A 24,184-nucleotide genomic window follows, 5' to 3' on the forward strand; every position below is an offset into this window, starting at 1 on the left:
AAAAAAAAAAAAAAAAAAGAGCTTCTCCTAGTCCCTTCTTCACCTTCTTGGACAGCTCTTTATTCACAGATCTCAGTGAAACTAAACATCACAAGCACTGTTCTAAGTGTGCTATTCAATATGCTCATTTTACAGATGCAGAAACTGGGGTAAATAACTTCCCTGAGGTCAGGACACTAATAACAGGCGGTGTGGCTCCAAAGCCTTTGCACTTAAGCAGCACACCATTTTGCCCTGAAAGTTGCTGTTCCCCAGGGTTCTGGACCTGGGACTGGGCCTCTTCTACTTACTGCACACTCTCCCTGATGGTTTCCACTTTCACCTGAGGCCTTTCCTGTCTACCCAACCAGGCCTCTCTCTTGAGCTCCAGGCCCCCTTAACCACTCAGTGACTAGACAACTACACTTGAGTATCCCATTGGCACCTCAATATCAACTTGTCCAAAATGCATTTCACTGTCTTGCCCAGGAGTCTATTCCTGTATATTCAATGCAAAACAGCAAATGTTACCTCCATTCAGCAGACATCCAAACCAGAAACCCAGTTTCATCCTCAGCTCCTCCCTTTTTCCCCACTCTCAACATCCAATTGATACACCCCTTTCCTGCCTCTTGAATCTACTCCAGCCCCACTGTCATAGTTTTTGGCCCAAGGGATCTTTTTTTTTTTTTTTTGCTGTACGCGGGCCTCTCACTGCTGTGGCCTGTCCCATTGCAGAGCACAGGCTCCAGATGCGCAGGCTCAGCGGCCATGGCTCACAGGCCCAGCTGCTCTGCGGCATGTGGGATCTTCCCGGACCGGGGCACGAACGCGTGTCCCCTGCATCGGCAGGTGGACTCTCAACCACTGCGCCACCAGGGAAGCCCAAGGGATCTTTTTAGAATGCAACTTTTAGTATGATAGTACCATTATGAAGAACCCCCCAGTAATTTCCCTTGGTCAGGATAAAGTGAAGCCTCCTTAGTATGGAAGATAGGTCCCTCCATGAGCTGACTCCTACTTATCTTTCCAGACTCATCTCTCTCCACATCTCCCTTCTGCTATGAACCACAGGTTCAGCCCACAGGATCTATTATATAATAAGGACAACCAAGGTTATCCTTTCATGTTTCTAAAACACATGTGTGTTAACAATAAAGAAATACAAACATCATACATATATACAAAAATATTTAGGTATAATCACAGGAAGCACCTGGGAAATTTTAGCACATCTTAATTCAAACTTATTTTAACATGTCAGGGAAAATGACAGAATAAAACCCTTGAAAATCCTCCCTTCTTTTAATAAAATAAATGAGAAAACTGGTTTTTAAAATGGCCAGAATCTGGGACTTCCCTGGCGGTCCAGTGGTTAAGACTCCATGCTTCCACTGCAAGGGGCATGGGTTCGATCCCAGGTCAGGGAATGAAGATCCCACGTACCATGTGGCGTGGCCAAAATAAAAATGGCCAGAATCAACATTTTCAAAACTCTGGAAATGAAACAAGCGTTGCAGTAATCTGGGGAGTTCTTCCCCCCTGCCAATAAAAACACCTAAACTGCAATAAGCAAAGGGAGCTTTATAGTGTTTAAACTTATAGTGTTTAACTCTATCCTTAACCCCTTCCTCCTAACTCCATGGTAGCCTTGAAAACCAGGATTCCACAACCAAGATGAAAATCGGCAGCCACCAGAGGGGGCAAAATTGGGCTGGAGTTCCTTCAAGGCCTCAAATCCAGAGAATTGGAATTATTTGACCTGTCTCATGCTTCCCTGGATGATCTCACTTGCAAGTTTGCCTTTATTTAACCTGACTCAAAGCAAAAAGCCTTTTTCTGGGGATGTTTGTCAAAAATATTTAGAGGCGGTTATCAAACTTTGGGTGGCTGCCTGGAGGTAGTAGATAAGAGTAAGGGCAAACAATAGGCAAACCAAGAAGCTTAAAAGGAAAAGCTAGGGCCTGAGCTGTCTATACAGGATACCTCGTTTTATTGCGCTTTGCTTTTTTGTGCTTCACAGATATTCTGTCTTTTACAAATTGAAGTTTTGTGGCAACCCTATTGGAACCATTTTCCCAACAGCATTTGCTCACTCCGTGTCTCTGTGTCACATTTTGGTAATTCTGACAGTATTCCAAACTTTTTTCATTATTATTATATTTGTTATGATGATCTGTGATGTCAGTGATCTTGAATGTTACTAAGGGCCACATGATGGGTAGCAATTTTTAGCAAGAGATAACTTTTAAATTAAGGTCTGTACATTGTTTTATTAGACATAATGCTACTGCACACTTAATAGACTATAGTATAGTATAAATGTAACTTTTATATGCAGTGAGAAACTGAAAAATTCATGCAACTCACTTTATTGTAATATTCACTTTATTGTGGTGGTCTGGAACTGAACCTGTGATATATCTGAGGTATACCTATAGAGACTTTGAAAAGCCCAGATGTATTCCTGGGAATCTGGAAGGCCATGCACATGTATATGGCTGTGTGCATACCCAGGGCTGTACACATGCCCAGGAAAGACAGGAGAAGGCCCTAAACCCTCCCACAGCACTGACCTTGAGGCTCTGTGCAAGCAGGAAGTGAAGGCTAAGGCACAGTTGTCAACTGTCTGGCCAAGTGTTGAAGGTATACCATACGCAGAGCTCCTCAACAACAGCTGAGAAGTTCATTGGTTCTAGGCACTTCTGGAAGTATCTGTATAATCATTAGCTGACCATTAAGCTAGTTGAGCAGAGACTTCAGTGGTAACACATGACGTTAAGGAATTTACTTAGAAAAGTCACTAAACAAACAAAAGCAAACAGCAACAACAAAGTCTGGGAGGGGGTGGAATCTGATATTCAGAATTGACACATTATATTATTTTAAATGTCCAGTTCTTAACAAAAAAATTACAAGACATTCAAAGAACTAAGAAAATATGGTCATGCACAGGAAAAAAAATCAATAGAAAATGTCCTTGAGGAAGCCAAGACATTGGACTTAAAAGACAAACACTTTTTAAAATAAGCTGTTTTTAAAATGTTCACAAAACTGAAGGAAACAATGTCTAAAAAACTAAAGGAAGGTATGAGAATTATGTCTCATCAAATACAGGGTATCAATAAAGGGATAGTAATTATTTTTAAATCAAAATCCTGGAATTAAAAAGTACAATAAATGAAATGAAAAATTCACTGAGAGGGCTCAACAGCAGGTATGAACAGGTAGAAGAAAGAACCGGAAGATGTGAAGATAGATCAACTGAGATTAACAGTCTGTGGGTTTGAAAGAAAAAAGAATGAAGGAAAATGAACAGAGCCTCAGAATCCTATGGGATACCTTCAAGCATTCCAACATACACATAATGGGAGTTCCAGAAGGAAGGGACAGAGAGATAGGGAGAGAAAGGATCTTTGAGGAAGTAATGATCCAAAACACCCAAATTTGACGAAAAACATTAATCTACATGTCTAAACATCTGAACAAATTCCAAGTAGAATAAACTCAAAGAGATCCACACCAAGACATCATCATAATAAAACTACAGAAAGAGAAAATCTTAAAAGCAGCAAGAGAAAAGCAGTTTGTCACATACACTTGATCCAATAAGGTTAATAGCTAATTTTTCATCAGAAACCATGGAGGACAAAAGGCACTGAGATAACAGATTCGAAGTCCTGAAAGGAAAAGACTGTCAGTCAAGAATTCTATATCTAGTAAAATGATCCTTCAAAAATGAAGAAAAGGGCTTCCCTAGTAGCGCAGTGGTTGAGAGTCTGCCTGCCGATGCAGGGGACACGGGTTCGTGCCTCGGTCCGGGAAGATCCCACATGCCGCGGAGCAGCTAGGCCCGTGAGCCATGGCCGCTGAGCCTGCGTGTCCAGAGCCTGTGCTCCGCAACGGGAGAGGCCACAGCAGTGAGAGGCCCACGTACTGCAAAAAAACAAAAAAAACAAACAAACAAAACCATAGCGCTATTATTTTCTTGAATTGAATGTTGCTTTGGAGAAGTCTGAGGCTAACCATATCTTTTTTACCACTTTTAAATATGGCTTGCTTTGTCTGTTTGAAAACCTAAAAAATTATTTTATTCTTGAAGTCTAATAACTAAGGATATATATTAATATTGTGTAGCTTTGTGTTCAGTGATTTTTTTGGTGGGCGGTGGGCATGCCACACGGCTTGCGGGATCTTAGTTCCCCTGACCAGAGATTGAACCCAGGACCTCCGCAGTGAAAGCACGTAGTCCTAACCACCAGGCTGCAAGGGAATTCCCGTGTGTTCAGTGATTTTTGTCATAATTTCAGGGAACACGATATATTCTTTCAATCTGCAGATTCACTTCTTCCTTCATTTAGGAAAATTCTCTTTGATTACATCATCTGACATTCCACTCAGTGGATTCTTTATTGGGGATAACAGTTATCTTTATGCTGAATTACAATAATTTATCTGTCTTCCACATTTATTAACATCTCTCTAGGCTCTTGAAGCTTTGTCATTTTCATCTGCGTCTTTTGTGATTATCTCAAACCGGAAATAGGCCCACACACATCTGCCCAACTAATTTTTGGCAAAGATGCAAAAGTAATGCAGTGGTCGAAGGATACCTTTTCCCACAAATGGTACTCGAGCAATTGGATATTCCTAGAGTCCCCTGCCCCCTGCCCCTCAATGAACCTCAGCCTAAACCTCACACCTTATACAAAAATTAACTCAAAATGAGTCATAGACTTAAATGTAAAACTATAAAATTTTAGAAAAACACATAACATAAAATCTTTCGGATGTAGGGCTAGTTGAAGAATTTTTAGACTTGATATCAAAAGCATAACCCATAAAAGGAAAAACTGCTAAACAAGACTTCATCAAAATTAAAAACTTTTGCTCAATGAAAGATACTATTAGAGAGTAAAAGACAAGCTACAGACTGGGAGAAAATGTTTGCAAGCCACACATCTAATAAATGAGTTGTGTTTAGAATATGTAAATATGCTCAAAACAGTAAAGAATAAACAATCCAATCAGAAAATGGGCAAAAGACAGGAACAGACATTTCACTGAAGAGGAAATACAGATGACAAATAAGCACATGAAAAGATATTCAACATCATTAGCCATTAAAGAGACACAAGTTAAAACCACGAGATATCAGGCTTCCCTTGTGGTGCAGTGGTTAAGAATCTGCCTGCCAAAGCAGGGGACACGGGTTCAAGTCCTGGTCCGAAAAGATCCCACATGCCACGGAGCAACTAAGCCCATGTGCCACAACTACTGAGCCTGCGCTCTAGAGCCCGTGAGCCACACACAACCACTGAAGTCCGCATGCCTAGAGCCTGTGCTCTGAAACAAGAGAAGCCACTGCAATGAGAAGCCCACACACTGCAATGAAGAGTAGCCCTCGCTCACTGCAACTAGAGAAAGCCCATGCACAGCAATGAAGACTCAACACAGCCAAAAATAAAATTAAAAATAAATTAATTAATTTTAAAAAAACACGAGATATCAAAAATACTAATTATACCATATGCTGGTGAGGATGCAGAGAAAACAGGATCTCTCATGCATTGTTGGTGGGAATCTAAAATTTCAGAGTGGTACAGTCACTCTGAAAAATAGTCTGGCAGGTTGTTTTTTGTTTGTTTGTTTGTTTAATTAATTAATTTATTTTTGGATCCATTGGGTCATCGTTGCTGTGCATGGGCTTTCTCCAGTTTCGGCGAGCAGGGGCCACTCTTCATTGCAGTGTGTGGGCTTCTCATTGCAGTGGCTTCTCCTGTTGCGGAGCACGGGCTCTAGGTGTGTGGGCTTCAGTAGTTGTGGCGAGTGGGCTGTAGAGCACAGGCTCAGTAGTTGTGGAGCACAGGCTTAGTTGCTCCGTAGCATGTGGGATCTTCCTGGACCAGGGATCAAACCCATGTCCCCTGCATTGGCAGGCAGATTCTTAACCACTGTGCCAAGAGGAAAATCCCTAGTCTGGCAGGTTTTTAAAAAAATAAAATTAAATATGTGCTTACTATACAACCCAGTGATTGTACTCTTGGGCATTTATCCCAGAGAGATGAAAACATCTGCATGAATATTAGTAACAACTTTATTCATGATGGCCCCAAACTGGAAACAATCCCAATGTCTTTCAACAGGTAAATGGTTAAACCAACTGTGGTACATCCATACTATGGACTATTACTCAGCACTAAAAAGGAATGAACTCTTGATAAGTGCAATACAGATGACCTCAAGAGAATTACGCCAATCTTAAAAGGTTATATCCTATATGATCTCATTTATAAAGCATTCTTGAAACGACACAGTTATAGAGATGGAGAGGAGATTAGTGATTGCCAGGGGTTCAGGCAGGGAGGGGAGAAGGACAGGGAGAAGAAGAGGTGAGTATGGCTGTGAAAGGGTAGCATGAGAGATCCCAGAGGTGATGAAACTGTTCTCTATCTTGAAATGGTGATGGTTACGTGAATCTACACACGTGAAAACATTTTATAGAATTAAGTATACACAAATGAATGCATGTAAAACTGGTGAAATAAGGAGGTCAGTTAATTACATCAATGTCAATTTCCAGGGTGTGATATTGTATTGCAGTTATGAAAGATGTTACCATTGGACAGATAGACGAAGGGTACGTGAGATCTCTGTATTATTTCTTACAACTGCATGTGAATCTACAACTATCTCAAAATAAAAAGTTGAATTAAAGGGAAAAAAATGAGGTTACATTTCCAAAAGAAAATTTGTATTGTGCTCCAGGAACCGTGTGGGAAGGGTACTGCTTCTATCTACTGATCATCATGTATCACAATCACCCGTTCAAACGCACACACGCACAGATGTATTAGTCACAGAGGTTCTTACAAATGGACATAGGAAAGGAAATTTAGAATTGTTCCTCTGGGCATAACTAATAAGGTAATAAAGGGAACTGCAAATGAATTGGAGCAAAAAAATCTTTGCATGTTTCATAAAGCTTTCCTGATCCAGCCTTTTGTACAATGGCCCCCTAATGAGGAAGGAGCGATTAGTGTGCCATGAGATGTGTAATGTGGCAGTTTGAGCAGCTCCCTGAGTCTGGCTGTGGTGCTGGCAGTCTTTGTGCCCAGTCTGGACTCACTGAAGTGCTTTGGCTTTATTTCCTTTTGTTTCTTGCTTCTTAATGGAGGTTACACTGAGTGGGAAGGAAGTCCCGAGTTGAATGTATAATCACCATGGGAACAGAGGCCACAATCAGTCCCTGGGAATGTAGCTCATGGCCCCCACATCACTATTGTCAAAGTCCTTCTTATGCACTTTTCTATGTTTTGAATGCTTCTGAGTTTGAGTGAATGCCTGTGTGTATAATACTTATAGGTTACCTGGTTTATCCTTGAGGGCAGAGGCAGAAGAAAATGCAGGGCACTTTATACAAACAACTTCACATTCCTCAAACTTCTGGTTTGTGTTTATTAGCTAGGAATCAACTGTAATCAAGTGTAGTAGAGGAAAAGTAATTTCTAAAAAATCTGAACTCCCACTTACCTCCATTCAGGCCACCATTTCTCTTCTATAGGAGACTAAGTCCAGCATTTATGATGCTAGCAAAATGTGACTTTCTGTCTTCCTCACCTTCATTTCCTCCTGGTCTAGATGACCCCAAATTGTGATGATCTTTGCTCACCCAGGGGTCTTTCTGGGACTCTTCAATCATGAATTGCCTCCTCATCTTGTTCTTCTCCATTGATTCTCCACTCAGTGCTCCTTGACTCACGCTGGATTGATATGTACCGAAAGTTTCTGCCCCTGGGCTCTATGCACTCCACAGACAGTCCTTCCTAGAGACTGTCTTTCCTGTAGTGAAGACCTACAGTGCCATCTAGACAAGTATTCTGCTCTAAATGACTCCAGGGGTTACCTTTAGGATAGACTTAAACTTGCTAAATCTTCACGAGAAGACTCCAACAGGCTTGGTAGAGAGGGCTGAAGAAGACAAAATCTAGGATCTAATTTAATGTGCGGAAAGCTTCTATAAAGATCTCAAAACAAATTTGCAAGAGTATGAAATCACCTGAGTCACAAGATGCTATTCTTCAGACATGGGTGTAAGATTCTTCCAGAAGTAAGAATTGAACCTATTTTCAACATTTGCTCAGTTATCTCGTATCTGAGAAAAGAATAGGCAATTCAGAAACTCTAGGGATGACGATCTGCCAATTCAGTACTTTAGATTTCCAGGGAGAGAAGCTAGTCACGTCAGTTGGTTATCTATCTACCCGGATCTCCTGTATGCATCCCTCTCTTCTTAACCCTGGCTGATTTTACCAAATTTGTATAGAGATTGCTAATCCTGAAGTAGAATTTAATGATAAAGGTATTTTTAAAAATTCCTACCAAATCCATAAACTGGCATCAAACTCTTTTCTATTGCTCTGTTTTTAGTTTAGTGTGCAGTGGGCAGAATTTTAAGATGACCCCCAGTGACCCGTGTCCTCATATAACCCTCTCCCCATGGAAACTCATTCCTGTAATTAGGTTACATTATATGGCAAAGGTGAAGGGATTTTTTCAGATGGAATTAAAGCACCTAATCAGCTGAGTTTAATTAGCCCTGGGGGGACTTCACCTAATCAGGTGAGCCCTTTAAAAGGGTAGAGAGGAAAGCCACTCCTCTGCTGGCCTTGAAGGAGTAAGATGTCGGCAGTTCTACAGCCGCAAGGAAATGAATTCTTCCAACAGCCATGTGTACTTGGAAGAGGACCCCAAGCCCCAGATGAGACCCCAGCTCTGACTGACATGTTGGTTGTAGTCTTGTGAGACCCTGGAGCAGAGAACACAGGTAAGCCATGCTCGGCCTCGTAACCCATGGACCCTGTGAGATAATAGATAGATGTTGTTCTAAGCCCCTAAATTTGTGTCAACTTGTTGTGCCGCTGTAGAAAGCTCATACACAATTTAATCCCTAGATGTTTGGTTAGCTGTTGCAGAGTGGCTGTTTCGTTACCTTGCTTTATTGTCAGTCTCTTTCAGTACGCCGTATCAGCTAACAGGGGAAGGCAGGGAAAAAAGCGCCCCTTAACATCAGGCTCTGAGCCTGTGTTTTGCATACTATAGACAAAAGAGGGGAAATAGTATAAATATAAATTCTTATTTTGATCTTCCATCGAGATATAAAACTTTCCCCATTGCAGACAATTCATTACCAAATTCTGTTGGTTCTACGTTCAAAATATATCCTGAGTCCATTTTTTCCTTTCAATCCCCATTCCACCCTAGTGGAAACCACCATCCCTCATAGCCCAGATGAGTATAAACCAGCCTCCTATCGAGTTTCCCAACATCTTCCCTTTCCCTCTTCTCACTCTTTCCTGACCAGTCCAAGGAGCTATGAAAATACTGGGGGGGAGGACTATGTCTCTTCCCCACTTAAAGCCTTTCAATGGTTTTTCATTGTTCTTAGGATAAAATCCAAAATGACTCGGGTTCTCCCCAAAATAATCTTGATCCGCTTTCCTCTACAGTACAATTCTCCAGCCCTGGTGATCTTTTTGTTTTTCATTAGGCACATGTCATCTCTTGAGCCTGGAATACACTTTCTTGGCTAATTCTCACTCATCCTTCAAGTCTTAGCTCAAAACTCACTTTAGAGAAGCCTCCCCAGACGCTCTGTAGCAGATGCTATTGAAGCCCCGCCTCATCGCCTGTACCCAGGTAGTGAACGTTCCTTAGCCACTACAGGTGTGGCTGCTGCTAACTGCTCACACCTGCACCTTTCTATAGAGAATTGCCTTTGGCTGATGGGAGCTGCCTGGATGAAAGATGCCTAGGAGGTTATTCTCCCCGAAGAGGGCGGCCTTAACCAATTATTAAGTGATATGGGGGTAAAACAGCTCAGTCCTCTTGCCTCTGAGACAAATTTGGTTCTGAAAGGAAGCTTCAGAGCTCCTGGTAGGGTCAGGCTGAGGCTAGAGTTCTCCTGAAACCCATCTTTACCCAGATTCCCCCCACCGCCCCTCCTCACTCTGCTGCTGTCAGTCCCTTAGAGGCCTCTCCAGAAAGCACTCTCTGAATGAATCATTTGCACAAGTGTCCCCACTTCAGGTTCTACTTCTAGAGAACTTGCCCCAAGATGCTCGCAATAGAAATGACATTCGTTACTGTCTCACATGTACCTCCTCTTTTCCTTCACTGCACTTTTCACAAAGAGCGATTTTATATTTGTTTGTGGGTTGAGTAATTTCACCTGCTTCCCTGTTAGCCATGATCTCTGTGAGGGTGGAGACCATGCCTGTTTCTCCTACCTCTCCATCCCCAGCAGTAGCACCATGTCCAGTACCATGGGGGAGCTCATAAGTTGTTGAATAGCTGAATGAATGTGTGACTGTGGTGTCTGTCTTCAAGATGATTGTAGCTGGCAGTGGATATAATGCATACATTGTACCTTAGACCACGCCTTGGAAGTTCTGTGGTGCTCCTTTATGTGCTTCTAAGTGGAAGCACTGAGAAAACTAGGCTTCATTCATTTACATTCTTGCCTCTTGAGGAGGAGGGTGGTGGGGGGAGAAAATAGAATGGCAAGTGGTGGTGTTTCTTTATTCACATGAGAGAGACGAGAAAACTGAGGTTCAAGGGGATTAGGCCACTTGCCAAGGCACAACATGAATCAAAGTCTGAACTGGGAACCTAATCTAGGGATTTCTGACTCTAAAACGCATGCTTTCCTCCTCCTAGGTTTTCCTTCTCTCTCAACCTACTAACTTATTAAATTATCTTGGAGCAAATATAAGTAAAAGTTTAAATACATGGACTTCTTTGAGTTAATGTCAAAACTAGATATAAATCTTAAAATACTGTTAGTCTTATAAACTACCATTAGTCAATATGTGATATTGTATTGAACACCTATAATGTGTTAAACTTTGATCTCACCATGACTAAAAAGGGAAATTGATTGGAGATGATTTTTAAAAATTAAAGTACAGTTGATTTACAGTATTGTGTTGGTTTCAGGTTTACAGCAAAAGTGATTCAGTTATGTATATATATTTCAGATTCTTTTCCATTATAGGTTATTACAAGATATTGAATATAGGTCCCTGTCCTATATGGTAAATCCTTGTTGTTCATCTGTTTTATGTGTAGCAGTGTGTGTCTGTTAATCCTATACTCCTAATTATCCCTCCCCATCCCTTTCCCTTTTGGTAACCATAAGTTTGTTTTTTATGTCTGTGAGTCTGTTTGTTTTGTATACAGATTCATTTGTGTTACTTTTTAGATTCCACATATAAGTGATGTTACATGTAAGTGATTATCATATGTTTGTCTTTATCTGACTCAATTCCCTTAGTGTGATATTCTCTAGGTCCATCCATATTGCTGCAAATGGCCATATTTCATTCTTTTTTTGTGGCTGAGTAATATTACATTGTATATATATGCCACATCGTCTTTGTAATTCAAGCTGATTTTGTTTTTGGATTTCTTGCTGGCCTAGTTGTTCTAGGGTCACCTGATGGAATAAAGTGTACCTGTGTTTCAGGGACTGGAACAATAGCTTCTGTATCTGCAGTTTCACCTCCCTCAAAGCCATCCTTAACCCCAGAGTTTACAATGACTCTTTTTTCTCTTTTATTGAAGTAGAGTTGATTTACAGTGCTGTGCCAATCTCTGCTGTACAGCAAAGCCACTCAGGTGTACACATGTATATGTTCTTTTTTTTACATTCTTTTCCACTATGGTTAATCCCAGGAGATTGGATATAGTTCCCTATGCTATACAGTAGGACCTTGTTGTTTATCCATTCTAAATGTAAGTTTGCAACCCCAAACTCTCAGTCCATCCCTCTTGCTCCCTGCCTCCCCCTTGGCAACCACAAGTCTGTTCTCTATGTCTATGAGTCTGTTTCTGTTTTGTAGATAGGTTCGTTTGTGCCATATTTTAGTTTCATATCATTTAGGTATCATATGGTATCTGTCTTTGTCTCTCTGACTTCACTTAGTATGATAATCTCTAGGTCCATCCATGTTGCTGCAAATGGCATTATTTCGTTCCTTTTTGTGGCTGGGTAATATTCCATTGTAGATATGTACCCCATCTTCTTTATCCATCTGTCGATGGACATTTAGGTTGTTTCCATGTTTTGGCTATTGTGAATAGTCCTGCTGTGAACATAGGGGTGCGTGTATCTTTTTGAATTACAGTTTTGTCCAGGTGTGTATGCCCAGGAGTGGGATTGCTCGATCATATGGTAATTCTATTTTTAGGTTTCTGAGAAACCTCCATACTGTTTTCCATAGTGGCTGCACCAACTTAAAAAAACAAATGGGACCTAATCAAACTTACAAGCTTTTGCACAGCAAAGGAAACAATAAACAAAATGAAAAGACAAGCTACGGAATGGGAGAAAATATTTGCAAGGGATGGGACTGACAAGGGATTAATCTCCAAAATATACAAACAGCTCATGCATCTCAATATCAAAAAAACGAACAACCCAATCCAAAAACGGGCAGAAGACCTTAATAGACATTTCTCCAAAGTAGACATTCAGCTGGCCAGTAGGCACATGAAAAGATGCTCGACATCACTAATTGTCAGAGAAATGCAAATCAAAACTACAATGAGGTATCGCCTCACACCGGTCAGAATGGCCATCATTAAAAAGTCTACAAATAAATGCTGGAGAGGGTGTGGAGGAAAGGGAACCCTCCTGCACTGTTGGTGGGAGTGTAAGTTGGTGCAATGACTCTTCGTTTTCAGGATGAAATCCAAACTTTATAGCAGGGTCCACAAGGCTCCCACAGTCTGGCCCTGCTCGCTGTCCTGTCCCCTCTGCTGTCACTTGCCACTGCAGCTTTTGGCTCAGTCATGCACAGCTTCTCTCACGTTTCCTCTGTGCTCTTGCTTAAACCATCTCAGCTGCCTCAGCGCCTTCTGCTCCTGCCGGTCTCTGCCTTCTCTCAGTGTTCCGTTCAGGCGTCACCTTCTCTAGGAGGCCTGGCTTGACCCCATCCCCACCCCCAGACCAGCCTATAGATCCCTCCTGTGGGTGCCATACACCCTGTGCAGTTACCATTTTATGTTGACTTAAAAATTTTTACTTTTCCTTATTTTTTTAAATTGATAATATATTCACATGGTTCAAAATTCAAAAGGCTCAAGAAAGTAAACAATATGCCTTTTTACCCCGTCCGGGAAGATCCCACGTGCCCGCGGAGTGGCTGGGCCCGTGAGCCATGGCTGCTGAGCCTGCGTGTCCGGAGCCTGTGCTCTGCAATGGGAGAGGCCACAACAGTGAGAGGCCCGCGTACCGCAAAAAAAAAAAAAAAAAAAAAAAGGTAAATATACAATTATATAGGATTCTGTTGAATTGAATTTAGAGATGCTTTAGGCATCTCCAAATTTACCTGCTTTTAGCAGGGCTTGGCATGTGGTAGGCGTGCAGTTAAAGTTAGCTAGACTCAAGTTATTGTGTAAGGACTAAGCTGATCTCCACATGCTTTGCTGCCTGCACGTGTCTGAGGATCACTAGACCTACGGGCCTCTAAGGGGCTTGTTGGGTTAGTCTCTGCTCTGCCCCTTCATCCATTCTGTCGGTCTCTACCCTGATCTCTGTACCCAAGCGGGAGCTGAGCCTTACAGACATCATCATCTAGGCTCCCCGCCTTTGGCTTCCCTTGGGGTTCATCCAGTAGGAGGCACTGCCAGGGGATGCAGAGGGGAAATGGAGGTCCTTCCTCCTGCTGCTTCCCTGCCTCAGCATTTCAGTTCCAGCAGTGGTTCTGTCTTCTTCTGGGTGGGACTGCAGCTGTCTCCCTCCACAGTTCCAACTCTCCCAGCACTCGTGACACTGTCTTCTGCCCTTGCCCTTTTCGGTCAAAGTAGTAACAACCCCACTGTTAGTCCTGGGTGGTTCTGATCTTGGGTGGCTTGGCCTGCAGCGGCTTGAAGCAGGATTTCGGTTCCCAGCCAGAGATTGAAGTCAGGCTGAGGCAGTGAGAGTGCTGAATCTTAGCCACTAGACCACCAGGGACCAGTGACCAGTGACAAGGCCCCTGGCCCTTTGGCTTTGTAGAAATGAATTCCCACAAGGACAGAAAGTAGTGAATCAAGTAAAGTGCTTATTAGGAGGAAAAAGAGTACGTATGAATGGGCACACACGGGCAGGCTCAGAGAGAAGGTCGTGCCCTCGTGGTAGTTTGAATCACTTCTATGGGGCATTTCTTCCAGGTTTCCTCTGGCCAATCATCTTGCTTTGCCTGGTTCTGAGTCTGTATTTGGTTTATCTCAGGACCCTCCCGTGTGTGTCAATCATCTTGCTTTGCCTGGTTCTGAGTCTGTATTCCGTTTATGTGTGTGTGTGTGTGTGTGTGTGTGTGTGTGTGTGTGTGTGTGTGTGTGTGTCGCGCACATCTCTTAGCCAAGATGGATTCTAGTAAAGAGATATATGGGTAGGTTGACATCTCTTCCTTTGAGGTGACGCCCCCTCCCTTTTGACCTCTGAGGAGCCTTTCTGCACATGTGTCCTTGACCTCGAGAATGAGAAACATTTGGTCTCTTATCTGGGTGGGGCTCAGCTTCTCCTCCTCTTCATCTTGGTGTATCTGCCCTCAGGGGACAAACTCCAGCTGCTCAGCCTGGGGCCCATATATCCCTCAGTTTCTCATCCCGTTTTGGATCCCTTAACCTTGCCCACATCCCTGTAAATCATCTTGCCATTAAATTATCTTCAGTTAAACCCTTTGCATGGAATTCTGTTTTCTAATAGGAGCTTCACTGATTTAGGATCTCTTCTGAATCTGAAATTCTATCATTCTAAGCCTTGATAGTTTCTCAACTGATTTTTGAGCTATAACAAAATATAACAAAAGCTGGCTAAACGGGGGGGTCAAACCGTAACTGATTGTCCAAAGCTTTATAACAATAGTAATAAAGTGGTGTTGAGAAGATGAAGCACCTAAAAATCCTCTTTGTTCTACTGTGACTACTTTGCCAGCATCAGCATTTATGATTCAGCCAGCAATATATAATGAAAATACAGAGTTTAAAGAGTATTTCAATGGCTTCTGCCTAGAGGTTCTTTTCACTCATTGAAGCAGCAGATAGGAACTGAAAAAACAGACCAAGCAAATAAGACCAGAAAGATTTTATGTGAATTAAGCAGTATTCTGCTTTATACATTTCTTATAATGTATATAGTGTTTTCAATGTGAGCATTTCTTAAATAGCTGTTCATTAGTGGGCCGTAAATTGCATTTTTTATATCTATAGGTTGTCCTCCAACCAATTAAGTTGAAAATAGTTTTTTTTCCCCCCATGATTAATAGCTGAGCAATAGCCTGAAGAGCCTTCAGGGCACTGAGATTGATTCTTTGTACTTTTGAATTGTAAGGAAATCTGCTTAAAGTGAAACATAATGGCTGCAGATTTCAATGTTCCTTATTAGCAAAGCTAAGGCTTTTGAAATGGGTGATTTAGGATTTTCCTTCAGGAAGGATCAGGCTGCAATGTCTACACACAGTTTTTGCTTCTAGACATTAGCTACCAAGAACTTTAAAAGTCACACAAAAAGTAGGTCTGTTTTTAATTGTCTCAGATCAAGCTGCTTCTAAGATAGCAGGACCTTTCTCAGCCATAAAAAGACAGTTTGAATAATTCATGAAATCCTTTCTCTACCTTGAAAATAAAATGAGGAGAATGACAAATAAAATGACTTATTTGAAGCAAATAAATGGAAATTTCTTCGGGAAAACATATGCTATATGTATGCACATGTATATAGATAAATACATACATATACAGGAAACCAAGTCCCCCTTAAATCAAGTTCCCATGCTGAGTTTATGATTAACCTCTCTATTCAAAATGTTATTGTTTCTTTTTTTCCTCTCACTGTTGTGGCCTCTCCCGTTGCGGAGCACAGGCTCCGGACGCGCAGGCTCAGCGGCCACGGCTCATGGGCACAGCCGCTCCGCGGCATGTGGGATCTTCCCGGAACGCGGCACGAACCCGTATCCCCTGCATCTTCAGGCGGGCTCTCAACCACTGTGCCACCACGGAAGCCCGTTACTGTTTCTTGTCCTGCCCCTGTTCCCTTCAGGATTGAGGAATATCAAAGAAGGGGGCGCAGGATTAAAACTGAGCAGAACGTTGTAGAGCCCTCCTGGGTACAAAAGGCCCTCCCTGTCCCCCGTTTCTCACTTGTAGAAAAAGGTTTTAGTCTCTTAGGCCTTCCCTTAGTTCCAAAGAGCAGGCTCAAGCAGTTACTAATTAGGGAAGTGAGGGAATGCAGAAACAAAGCAGTTAAACAAGAAAAGTAATGGCAATGGTTCAGTGATAAAACAGAGTCCTCGTTCCTCCTCAAGGGTATACAGAACAATCTGACAGAAATCTTTGAGTTGTTCTGCAGGAACTAAGAGCCCCACTTCATCCAGGTGGAGGATGGTGATTACGTACTAACCACAAGCACTTAGACCCCAGGTTGGCTGGAACCAGAGGCTGATGGTTAAGATTTCTGAAACATCACCCTGTTACCTCACCACCAACCAATCAGAAGAAAGTCATGCCCCCTTCAGCCCTCACTCAAAATGTTGCCTTTAAAAAACCTTCCCTGAAAGCCATCAAGGAGTTTGAATCTTTCAAACATGAGCGGCCCGTATTCTGTTTTTGGTCCCCTGCACATAAATGCTGTGCTTTCCTTCACCACAACCTTGCATGAGTAAATCGGCTTTGCTGCACAGGGGGTGAGCAGACCCAAGTTTGGTTTGGTAACATATGTACACACAGGGAAGGTAGATGCTTTCTCATCTACAACTCTACCTGGAGACTTTTCTTTAAAGCCAGTATCATGTAGGACTAAATTTAACATGTTTATTTTGTTTTCAGACAGCTTACTTCTGCTTATCTCACATCAAATCTTACATATTTTTCTTTAAAATTTTCATTTAGAATATCATTGATGTACTAATAATATAATGCCTTTAATCAGGTGGGGACATTGCATTTATGCATCGTATTAATGTACTCCTCTCTGGTTGACTAGAGATATGACATTATCTTCAAGCATATGCCGACGTTAAGGTTTTAAACCCCATAATGGTCATTTGGTCGTCTTTCTGCATTTGTGTTTGGGGTCCCATAACCCTTTAGTATGTTGAGCTTTTGTAACTGAGCAAAAGGGCTCAGGTGCCCATGGCACAGAAGGCTAAACTCTGACAGCAGGAGTTTGCAGCCAAATAGGATTTATTGCAGGGTGCCAAGCAACAGAGTGGGAAACAAGCCTCATATCCATTCCAACTTGGTCTTTGAGCTAGGGGTTCTTTTATAGGGGTAGAACAAAGCCTGGGATTAATCTTTGTCTTGTGACCTATCTGTGACATTTCTTAATTGTAGTTTTGGGAGTCGGCATGTCTCTGGTTTATGAGCCTCTGGCCAGGTGGTCCACAGCTCCAGGGTCCTTTAGCTCATCTCGCCCTAGAGGAACAATCTGAGTTTGTACATTAATGATGATATCTATAATACCATGTATTATAGATATTATTAGTACGTAAATTGCTGTTGTCTATAACGTCATTATAGCCATCGGACTCTGCTTGATTAGTGTTCAATTAGCACAGGATTGAGGTCAGAGGGGACATAAACTTTTAGATTTAGAGAGATGAACCATAAACTTGGTAAGGGAACTTGGTTTTAATTTATTAGGTGCATATGACTAACTTATTGCCAGTAGATGGGGTAATATGGTTGTGTTTCTATGGAGCACTAGGCCCAGTTATTATTATTGTATATAAAAGTGATATTATTGTATACACAAATAATGATTACTCAGTTTATATGGGAGTTAAGTTTCCCATGAAAACTTTTAGTCCTTAAAATAACCTGGTGATCAGTTAATATGATCACCTTACGGATGAGAAAATTGAGGCTCTGAGACGCTAAGGTCACACAGCTTCTAAGAAATAGAGGTGAGATGCTGAAAAGAACCTAAAGCTCTGACCGAATTCTATGCTTCATGGCCTCCACTCTTCTAAGGCTTTACTTCCACAAGACATCTAAGAAATTTCCCAGAACAACCGCAGCCTTGAATTTTATGGTACTGAAGGCATGAGTTCATTTAATATCGATGAAATGAAAATCATATTTTAAGGCAAGACAAGAAAAATTTAAACATAAAAGTTTTCTCTGCCCATTTGGGCCTCCTCCTGCCCCTTTGGTGTGCATCGTGTATCTGCATTATGCATTAACCAGACCTCCCCCAGGGCAGAAATACCTGCTCAACCATGGCGATCTATTTTTCTTCTGGTGCCAGCCATGTAACTCCTTAGGAGATAACATGACTTATGACCTTATTAATGTTACTAGCTATATTACTTGTTTTCTGCCTATTTTGCAAGATTGTTATTTCTTGCATTACCAAATGTATGACCAGCTTCTTATTAAAAATAACGATGACTAAGTGATTTGAAATGATTGACCAAATGTATAGATCTGTAAGATCGATAATTATAATAGTGTAACTCTAGATATGGGAAGAAGCACCAAGAGGAAACAATTTCCTGGACCATGACAGACTAGTAAGACAGGTGGTCCAGAGGCTTTTCGCTACAGGTAATAGGGCCTAGTGCAGTAATAGCACATTGAGTAGCCTATCAACGAAATCCTCGCCTGACCTGAGAATGAGTGTTCCTAGCACCGTGCGACAAACTGGTCATGAAATGGGTCTGAAACCTAGGTTGAAATTAAGACTGAAAGAGGGGGTATTGTAAAATAAAGAACATAGCCCACCATCCAGTTCTCCAAGGATCCAGTCATTAGCCACTGTAGTTGCTGACCTACGATACACCCTGAAAGGAATTCAGGGCAAAGATCAGGATGAAGCGTTTTGGGCTCTGGGAGAACTGGCAGATTGGCCCTCAAATAGTTAAATATTTTCAGGAGAGAATTTTAAGAACACAGTTTCTTGCATCTTCCCATACTTACCTGTTCGGAACAGTCCTCAGAGCTTTCTGGAAGACTGTCTCCTGGGTTACAATCTTCAGGTTGGCTCAAATAAAATTTTCTGTTTCTTTCTTACATTGACTATTAATTTTTTGGTCAACAATATATTGAAGAAAAACTTGTTCAGGGAGATTCTCCATAAGATCTCTTTCCTGTTCTCCTTTAGAAGACCAATATAGAAATGGAGATAGTCTTTACTAGCACAGCAAAATTTAGTGGGGCTTGGCATACTGGTCCTTAAACAAAAACAGTTGTATCATTTGAGTCACTAACACCATTTTCAATAACATCTAAGTGGTCTTTATTAAGTAGTAGATTACACACTTACTATCTTCCTTCCTTGAGTTATCTTAATAATCTATATGAGAATCCTTTGAGAAAGATATCATCGGCCTTGTTTTAGAGATGAATGCACACCAACGTACCAACCAGGTAAAAGAAAAGATAGTCTTTCTGGGTGAGTCCCCAAAGTGAGCATCTGCAGAACTGAGTTTTGGAGGGCAAGAGAAATTTCAAGATAGCAAGCAGTCAGGACTCCAGAAGAAAGAACTGGAATAGCTTTTCTAAGAATACTGGTTGCAACCAGCAGCAAAGTGCCCTGATGGTGAAATAGTCAGTTTTTGTCTGTGACTTAATTGTACTGTCTGAACTAAATTGTACTTGCTGAATTCAACCAATCAGCAAGGCCATTAGATCATGGACCATTGTGCATTTGGCTTTAAAACCCTGTATCACCTCTGTTCCTTGAGGCTCCATCCCACAGAGCTGAATCCCTTCCTGTTGGATTAATTTTCTGCTCACTATTGGACAGTAAAATCAGGTTAGTGTTCACTCTGTATCAGACTGTTTTTTCTTAATGTTATATAAATTAATGTTATCACTTCAATTACACAGTATTTCAGATAACAACTTAATATAAAAATAGGAAGTAAACTTTTCAGTACATATTTGTTTAGTCATTCATTTACTAACTTTTTGGGTGCCTACTCTGTGCCAGGCACCATGCTAGACCTTGGGGATCTATTGGTGACATGGAGCCTGTTCTCACAGAGTTCACACTCTAGTCAGGGAGACAGATACCCAATAAATGGTCAAATGCACCAATTTAAAACTGGGATTGTGACATGCTAAGAAGGAGAGGTGGCCAGTGCCATAAGTACTCAATGGATGGGAATCTGGCCTATTCAGGGAGGTCAGGAAAATCTCCTCTGAGGTATCGTCCTCTGAGCTGAGGAAGGAGAAGCAGTATTATGGACGGTGATGCAGGCAGAGGGCGCAGTAGGGGCTACTGGGAGGGAGAGAGCCTGGGAGTCTTAGGCACCTAGGGAAGCCTGTGAATGCTTTTGGTAGTGAGGTTTGCAGGGTCTGGTGAACCAGGTAAGGAGCTTGTCTTCATTCTAAGAGGTAGCAGGCCAAATTTGTGTTGTACAAGGAAACTCTAGCTGCTGTGGAAAATGGATTGAAGCATGCCAGAGTGGATGCTGGTAGACCAGGGAGAGAACCATTGCAGTAGTCCATGGAAGAGTAATCTAGTCCAGAAGAGGCTAATTTTAAACTGTAGTCAGGCACTGCTGTTTTCCTCTCTTTTTTAAAAAATTTATTTATTTAATTTTGGCTGCACTGGGTCTTCGTTGCTGTGCACGGGCTTTCTCTAGTTGCAGCGAGCAGGGGCTACTCTTCGTTGTGGTGCGGGGCTTCTCATTGCGGAGGCTTCTCTTGTTGCAGAGCAGGGGCTCTAGGTGCACGGGCTTCAGTAGTTGTGGCTCGTGGGCTCTAGAGCGCAGGCTCAGTAGTTGTGGCACACGGGCTTAGCTGCTCCGCGGCATGTGGGATCTTCCTGGACGAGGGCTTGAACCTGTGTCCCCTGCATTGGCAGATGGTTTCTTAACCACTGGGCCACCAGGGAAGCTCCTGTTTTCCTTACTTTATTTCCCTCTTCATTCAGACTTTTCCCCTTAGTCACTGATGCTCAATATAATTGATCAAATGCAATATGAAATAAAATAATTGACAAAAGGTTAGTTTTTATGCTATCATTTTGCTTGTGAGAGAAAATGTTAAAGTTTGGAGCAGCGCCATATAAAAGACCTAATAAATGTTATTGATATTGATGCATTGTTTAATATCTCTCTTCTTGAATCACAAGATACAACTTCTGGTGAATTTTGAAAATTGTTTCTTGAAGTGTAACATGTTAAAGGTGTCCTCTGAGTCCATTTGGATTATGAGTAGCTTCTGTTTTCTGTGTATAGTGTGTTGGGTAAGAACACACACTCCAGACAGGCTGCCTGGTTCAAATACACTTTTATTTCACCAGCTTACCTTTCAGGGCTGTTGAAAGAATTAAATAGGTTAATACATATTAAAGCACTTAGTACAGAAGCTGGCACATAAGGGCTCAGTAAGTGATGGTCTTTACTGTTATTATTTTTCCCCCAAACGTTATTTCCTAATAAACACATAACATTATATGCAAACTGAATTTTTAAACTACAAGTATGATAGCATAAAAATGTTAGCAGTATTTATCTCTAGATGCTGGGATGAATAGTGATTTTTATCTCCATCTTTGTACTTCACTGTATTTTTCTCAGTTTCTAAAGTGAACATGCATTATTTTATATAAAATGCTATTTTTATTTGCCTTCTTTATAACTTAGATTATTGCCAACAGGCAGGTAGAAGCATTAGAAAAAAAATTCCTCATGACAACACACAGTGCTTGAAATTTGCCCAGATGCCTCGTCAGAAATAAAGGTGACCGAGCCCAGTGACTTGCTGGTCCGAGTTGGCCACACCTAGGAGACAATGTTGACAAAGTAGTACCAGCTACACCTGCTTATTAATACTTTCTAGCTCCCAAATACACTCAACAACCAACTGACAGCTGTGTTTTTTAAGAAGTGGCGATAGAAATTACAACACTAATCTACTATCTAAACTAAAACTCTGTCCCCAGTGAACATTAATGCTAAGAGCAGCCGAACTCTCCAGCTCTTTAATATATGATCATTTCAGATTCATTTAAAACTCCACAGAGGCGGTGACCTGCCTGCCTCCCCAGAGTACTTCAATCCTGATATTTGCAGTCTTCCTGACCATTTACAAGGTCAAAAGGTCAAAGACTTAACCAGATTTTACACACCTCAGTGTGCCCCTCGGTTTAGGGTACAGGTTAGGGTATGAAAACGGGTTAGGGTTACGGTACGTGTTAGGGTACGGGTTAGTGTTACTGTAAGGGTTAGGATTAGGGTACGGGTTAGGGTTAGGTTTAGGGAACGGGTACGGTTTAGGGTACAGGTTAGGGTAAGAAAAAGGGTTAGGGTTAGGGTACATGATAGGGTACAGGTTAGTGTTAGTGTATGGGTTATGCTGCGCTCAGGCTTTCTCTAGTTGCGGAGGGTTAGAGAACGGGTACGGTTTAGGGTACAGGTTAGGGTAAGAAAAAGGGTTAGGGTTAGGGTACATGATAGGGTACAGGTTAGTGTTAGTGTATGGGTTAGGATTAGGGTATGGATTAGGGTAAGGGTTAGGGTTAGGCAACGGGTACGGTTTAGGGTACACGTTAGGGTACGACAACGGGTTAGGGTTAAAGTTGAAGGCTTCAGTATGATGGTTCTACTATCTTGATCCGTCTACCACTATGAATAGGCAGGAGAGACGAACAGCATCCCGGAATCAGCGTTGGGATTCCTGATAGTTGGCTTGGGACAGGTATTCAGAGAACAGGTACTAGGAGAAAGGTGTATTCCAGAAGGTAGGACGTATTACCCAAGCCAGATGAAGGGAGATCGAACTCCCAGGAACTGGAATCCCCCAACAGGTGAGGGGCAACGCCTTCGGAAGGACAGAACAGGTAATGATACCTGGAACTCCAAGCAGTGGAATCGGGGAGGCTTGTTAGCTGGTGGTAGGACCGCATTGCTGGACTGGCCTTGGGAGCGAGACTGTTATCCTCGATCCTCCTGGTAGAGGAAGGATTATGAGAGTTGGGAGGTTTGACAAGAGGGTCCCAAGGACAGGGACCTGGCACTGGACAGAGCACCAAGAGTCAGGCCTGTGGGAACAGGGCAGAGGTCCAGATCTCAAAGCAGAAGCAGGAGGATAAGAAAATCAACGGCCAAGATGGTTGGACTTTGCAGTCAGGATTAGCCTACACACCAGCCTGGAGCTGAGCCCCCCAGTGGGGAGTGGGGGCTGGAGTGGGTGTGAGGTGGCATCACACTGTGGGCGGAGCAGGAATTATGTAGTTGGGGACTAGATGGGACTGATATTCATAAGAACAGCAACTGCTCGCTGGGCACCTGCTATGTGTCAGACACTGTGCTAGGACTTTGCACATGTACTTTGCATGTACTTTCACTAACCTCAAAACACCCCTGCGAGGTAGGTGTAATTATCTCTTTGATAAATGAGGAAACTGCTGCCCAGAGGATAAGTGATAGCCCAAGGTCATAGAGTTAAGAAAAGACGATCTGAGATCTGAGTCCAAACCCACGATCTTTCTACTCCATGAACATATTTACTCCGCACTGTGTCTGAGCACAGTTTACTCCAGTTTTTTGTTCTTAGGGGCAACATCATATATGCAACCTATGATTAACGTTAAAACAGTAAAATTTATATTTGTGGAAAAGCAAGGTCAAGCATGGAGCTGGTAGTATCAATAACATATATTTGTAATTCCATATTGTAGTAACAGTGAACTCTGTCATTACCTTAAGAAAACATGAACATTCCTGGTAGTAGCTTCAGCATTCTTGCTGGCCATTTTGCTAATTCTGGAAACCCTAAAAATTAACATCAGCTGGTAGCTATTAGAACCCTTTTTATACAAAATTAGAGTAGTTTTTTTTTTTGGCCGTGCCATGCGGCTTGTGGGAACTTAGTTCGCCTACCGGGGATTGAACCCTTGCCCCCTACAGTGGAAGCAGGAGTCTTAATCATGGGAACGCTGGGGAAGTCCCAAAATTAGAGTAGTTTTTGTTTTTGTGGGTTTGTTTGTTTGTTTGTTTTTTTGGCTGTGTTGGGTCTTCGTTGCTGCGCTCAGGCTTTCTCTAGTTGCGGCAAGCGGGGGCTACTCTTCGTTGCGGTGCGCGGGCTTCTCATTGCGGTGGCTTCTCTTGTTGCGGAGCATGGGCTCTAGGCACGCAGGCTTCAGTCGTTGTGGCACGTGGGCTCAGGAGTTGTGGCGCACGGGCTTAGTTGCTCCGCGGCACGT

The sequence above is a fragment of the Neophocaena asiaeorientalis genome, unplaced genomic scaffold (assembly GCF_003031525.2).
Source record: "Neophocaena asiaeorientalis asiaeorientalis breed wild unplaced genomic scaffold, Neophocaena_asiaeorientalis_V1.1 scaffold170, whole genome shotgun sequence".
NCBI lineage: Eukaryota > Metazoa > Chordata > Mammalia > Artiodactyla > Phocoenidae > Neophocaena > Neophocaena asiaeorientalis.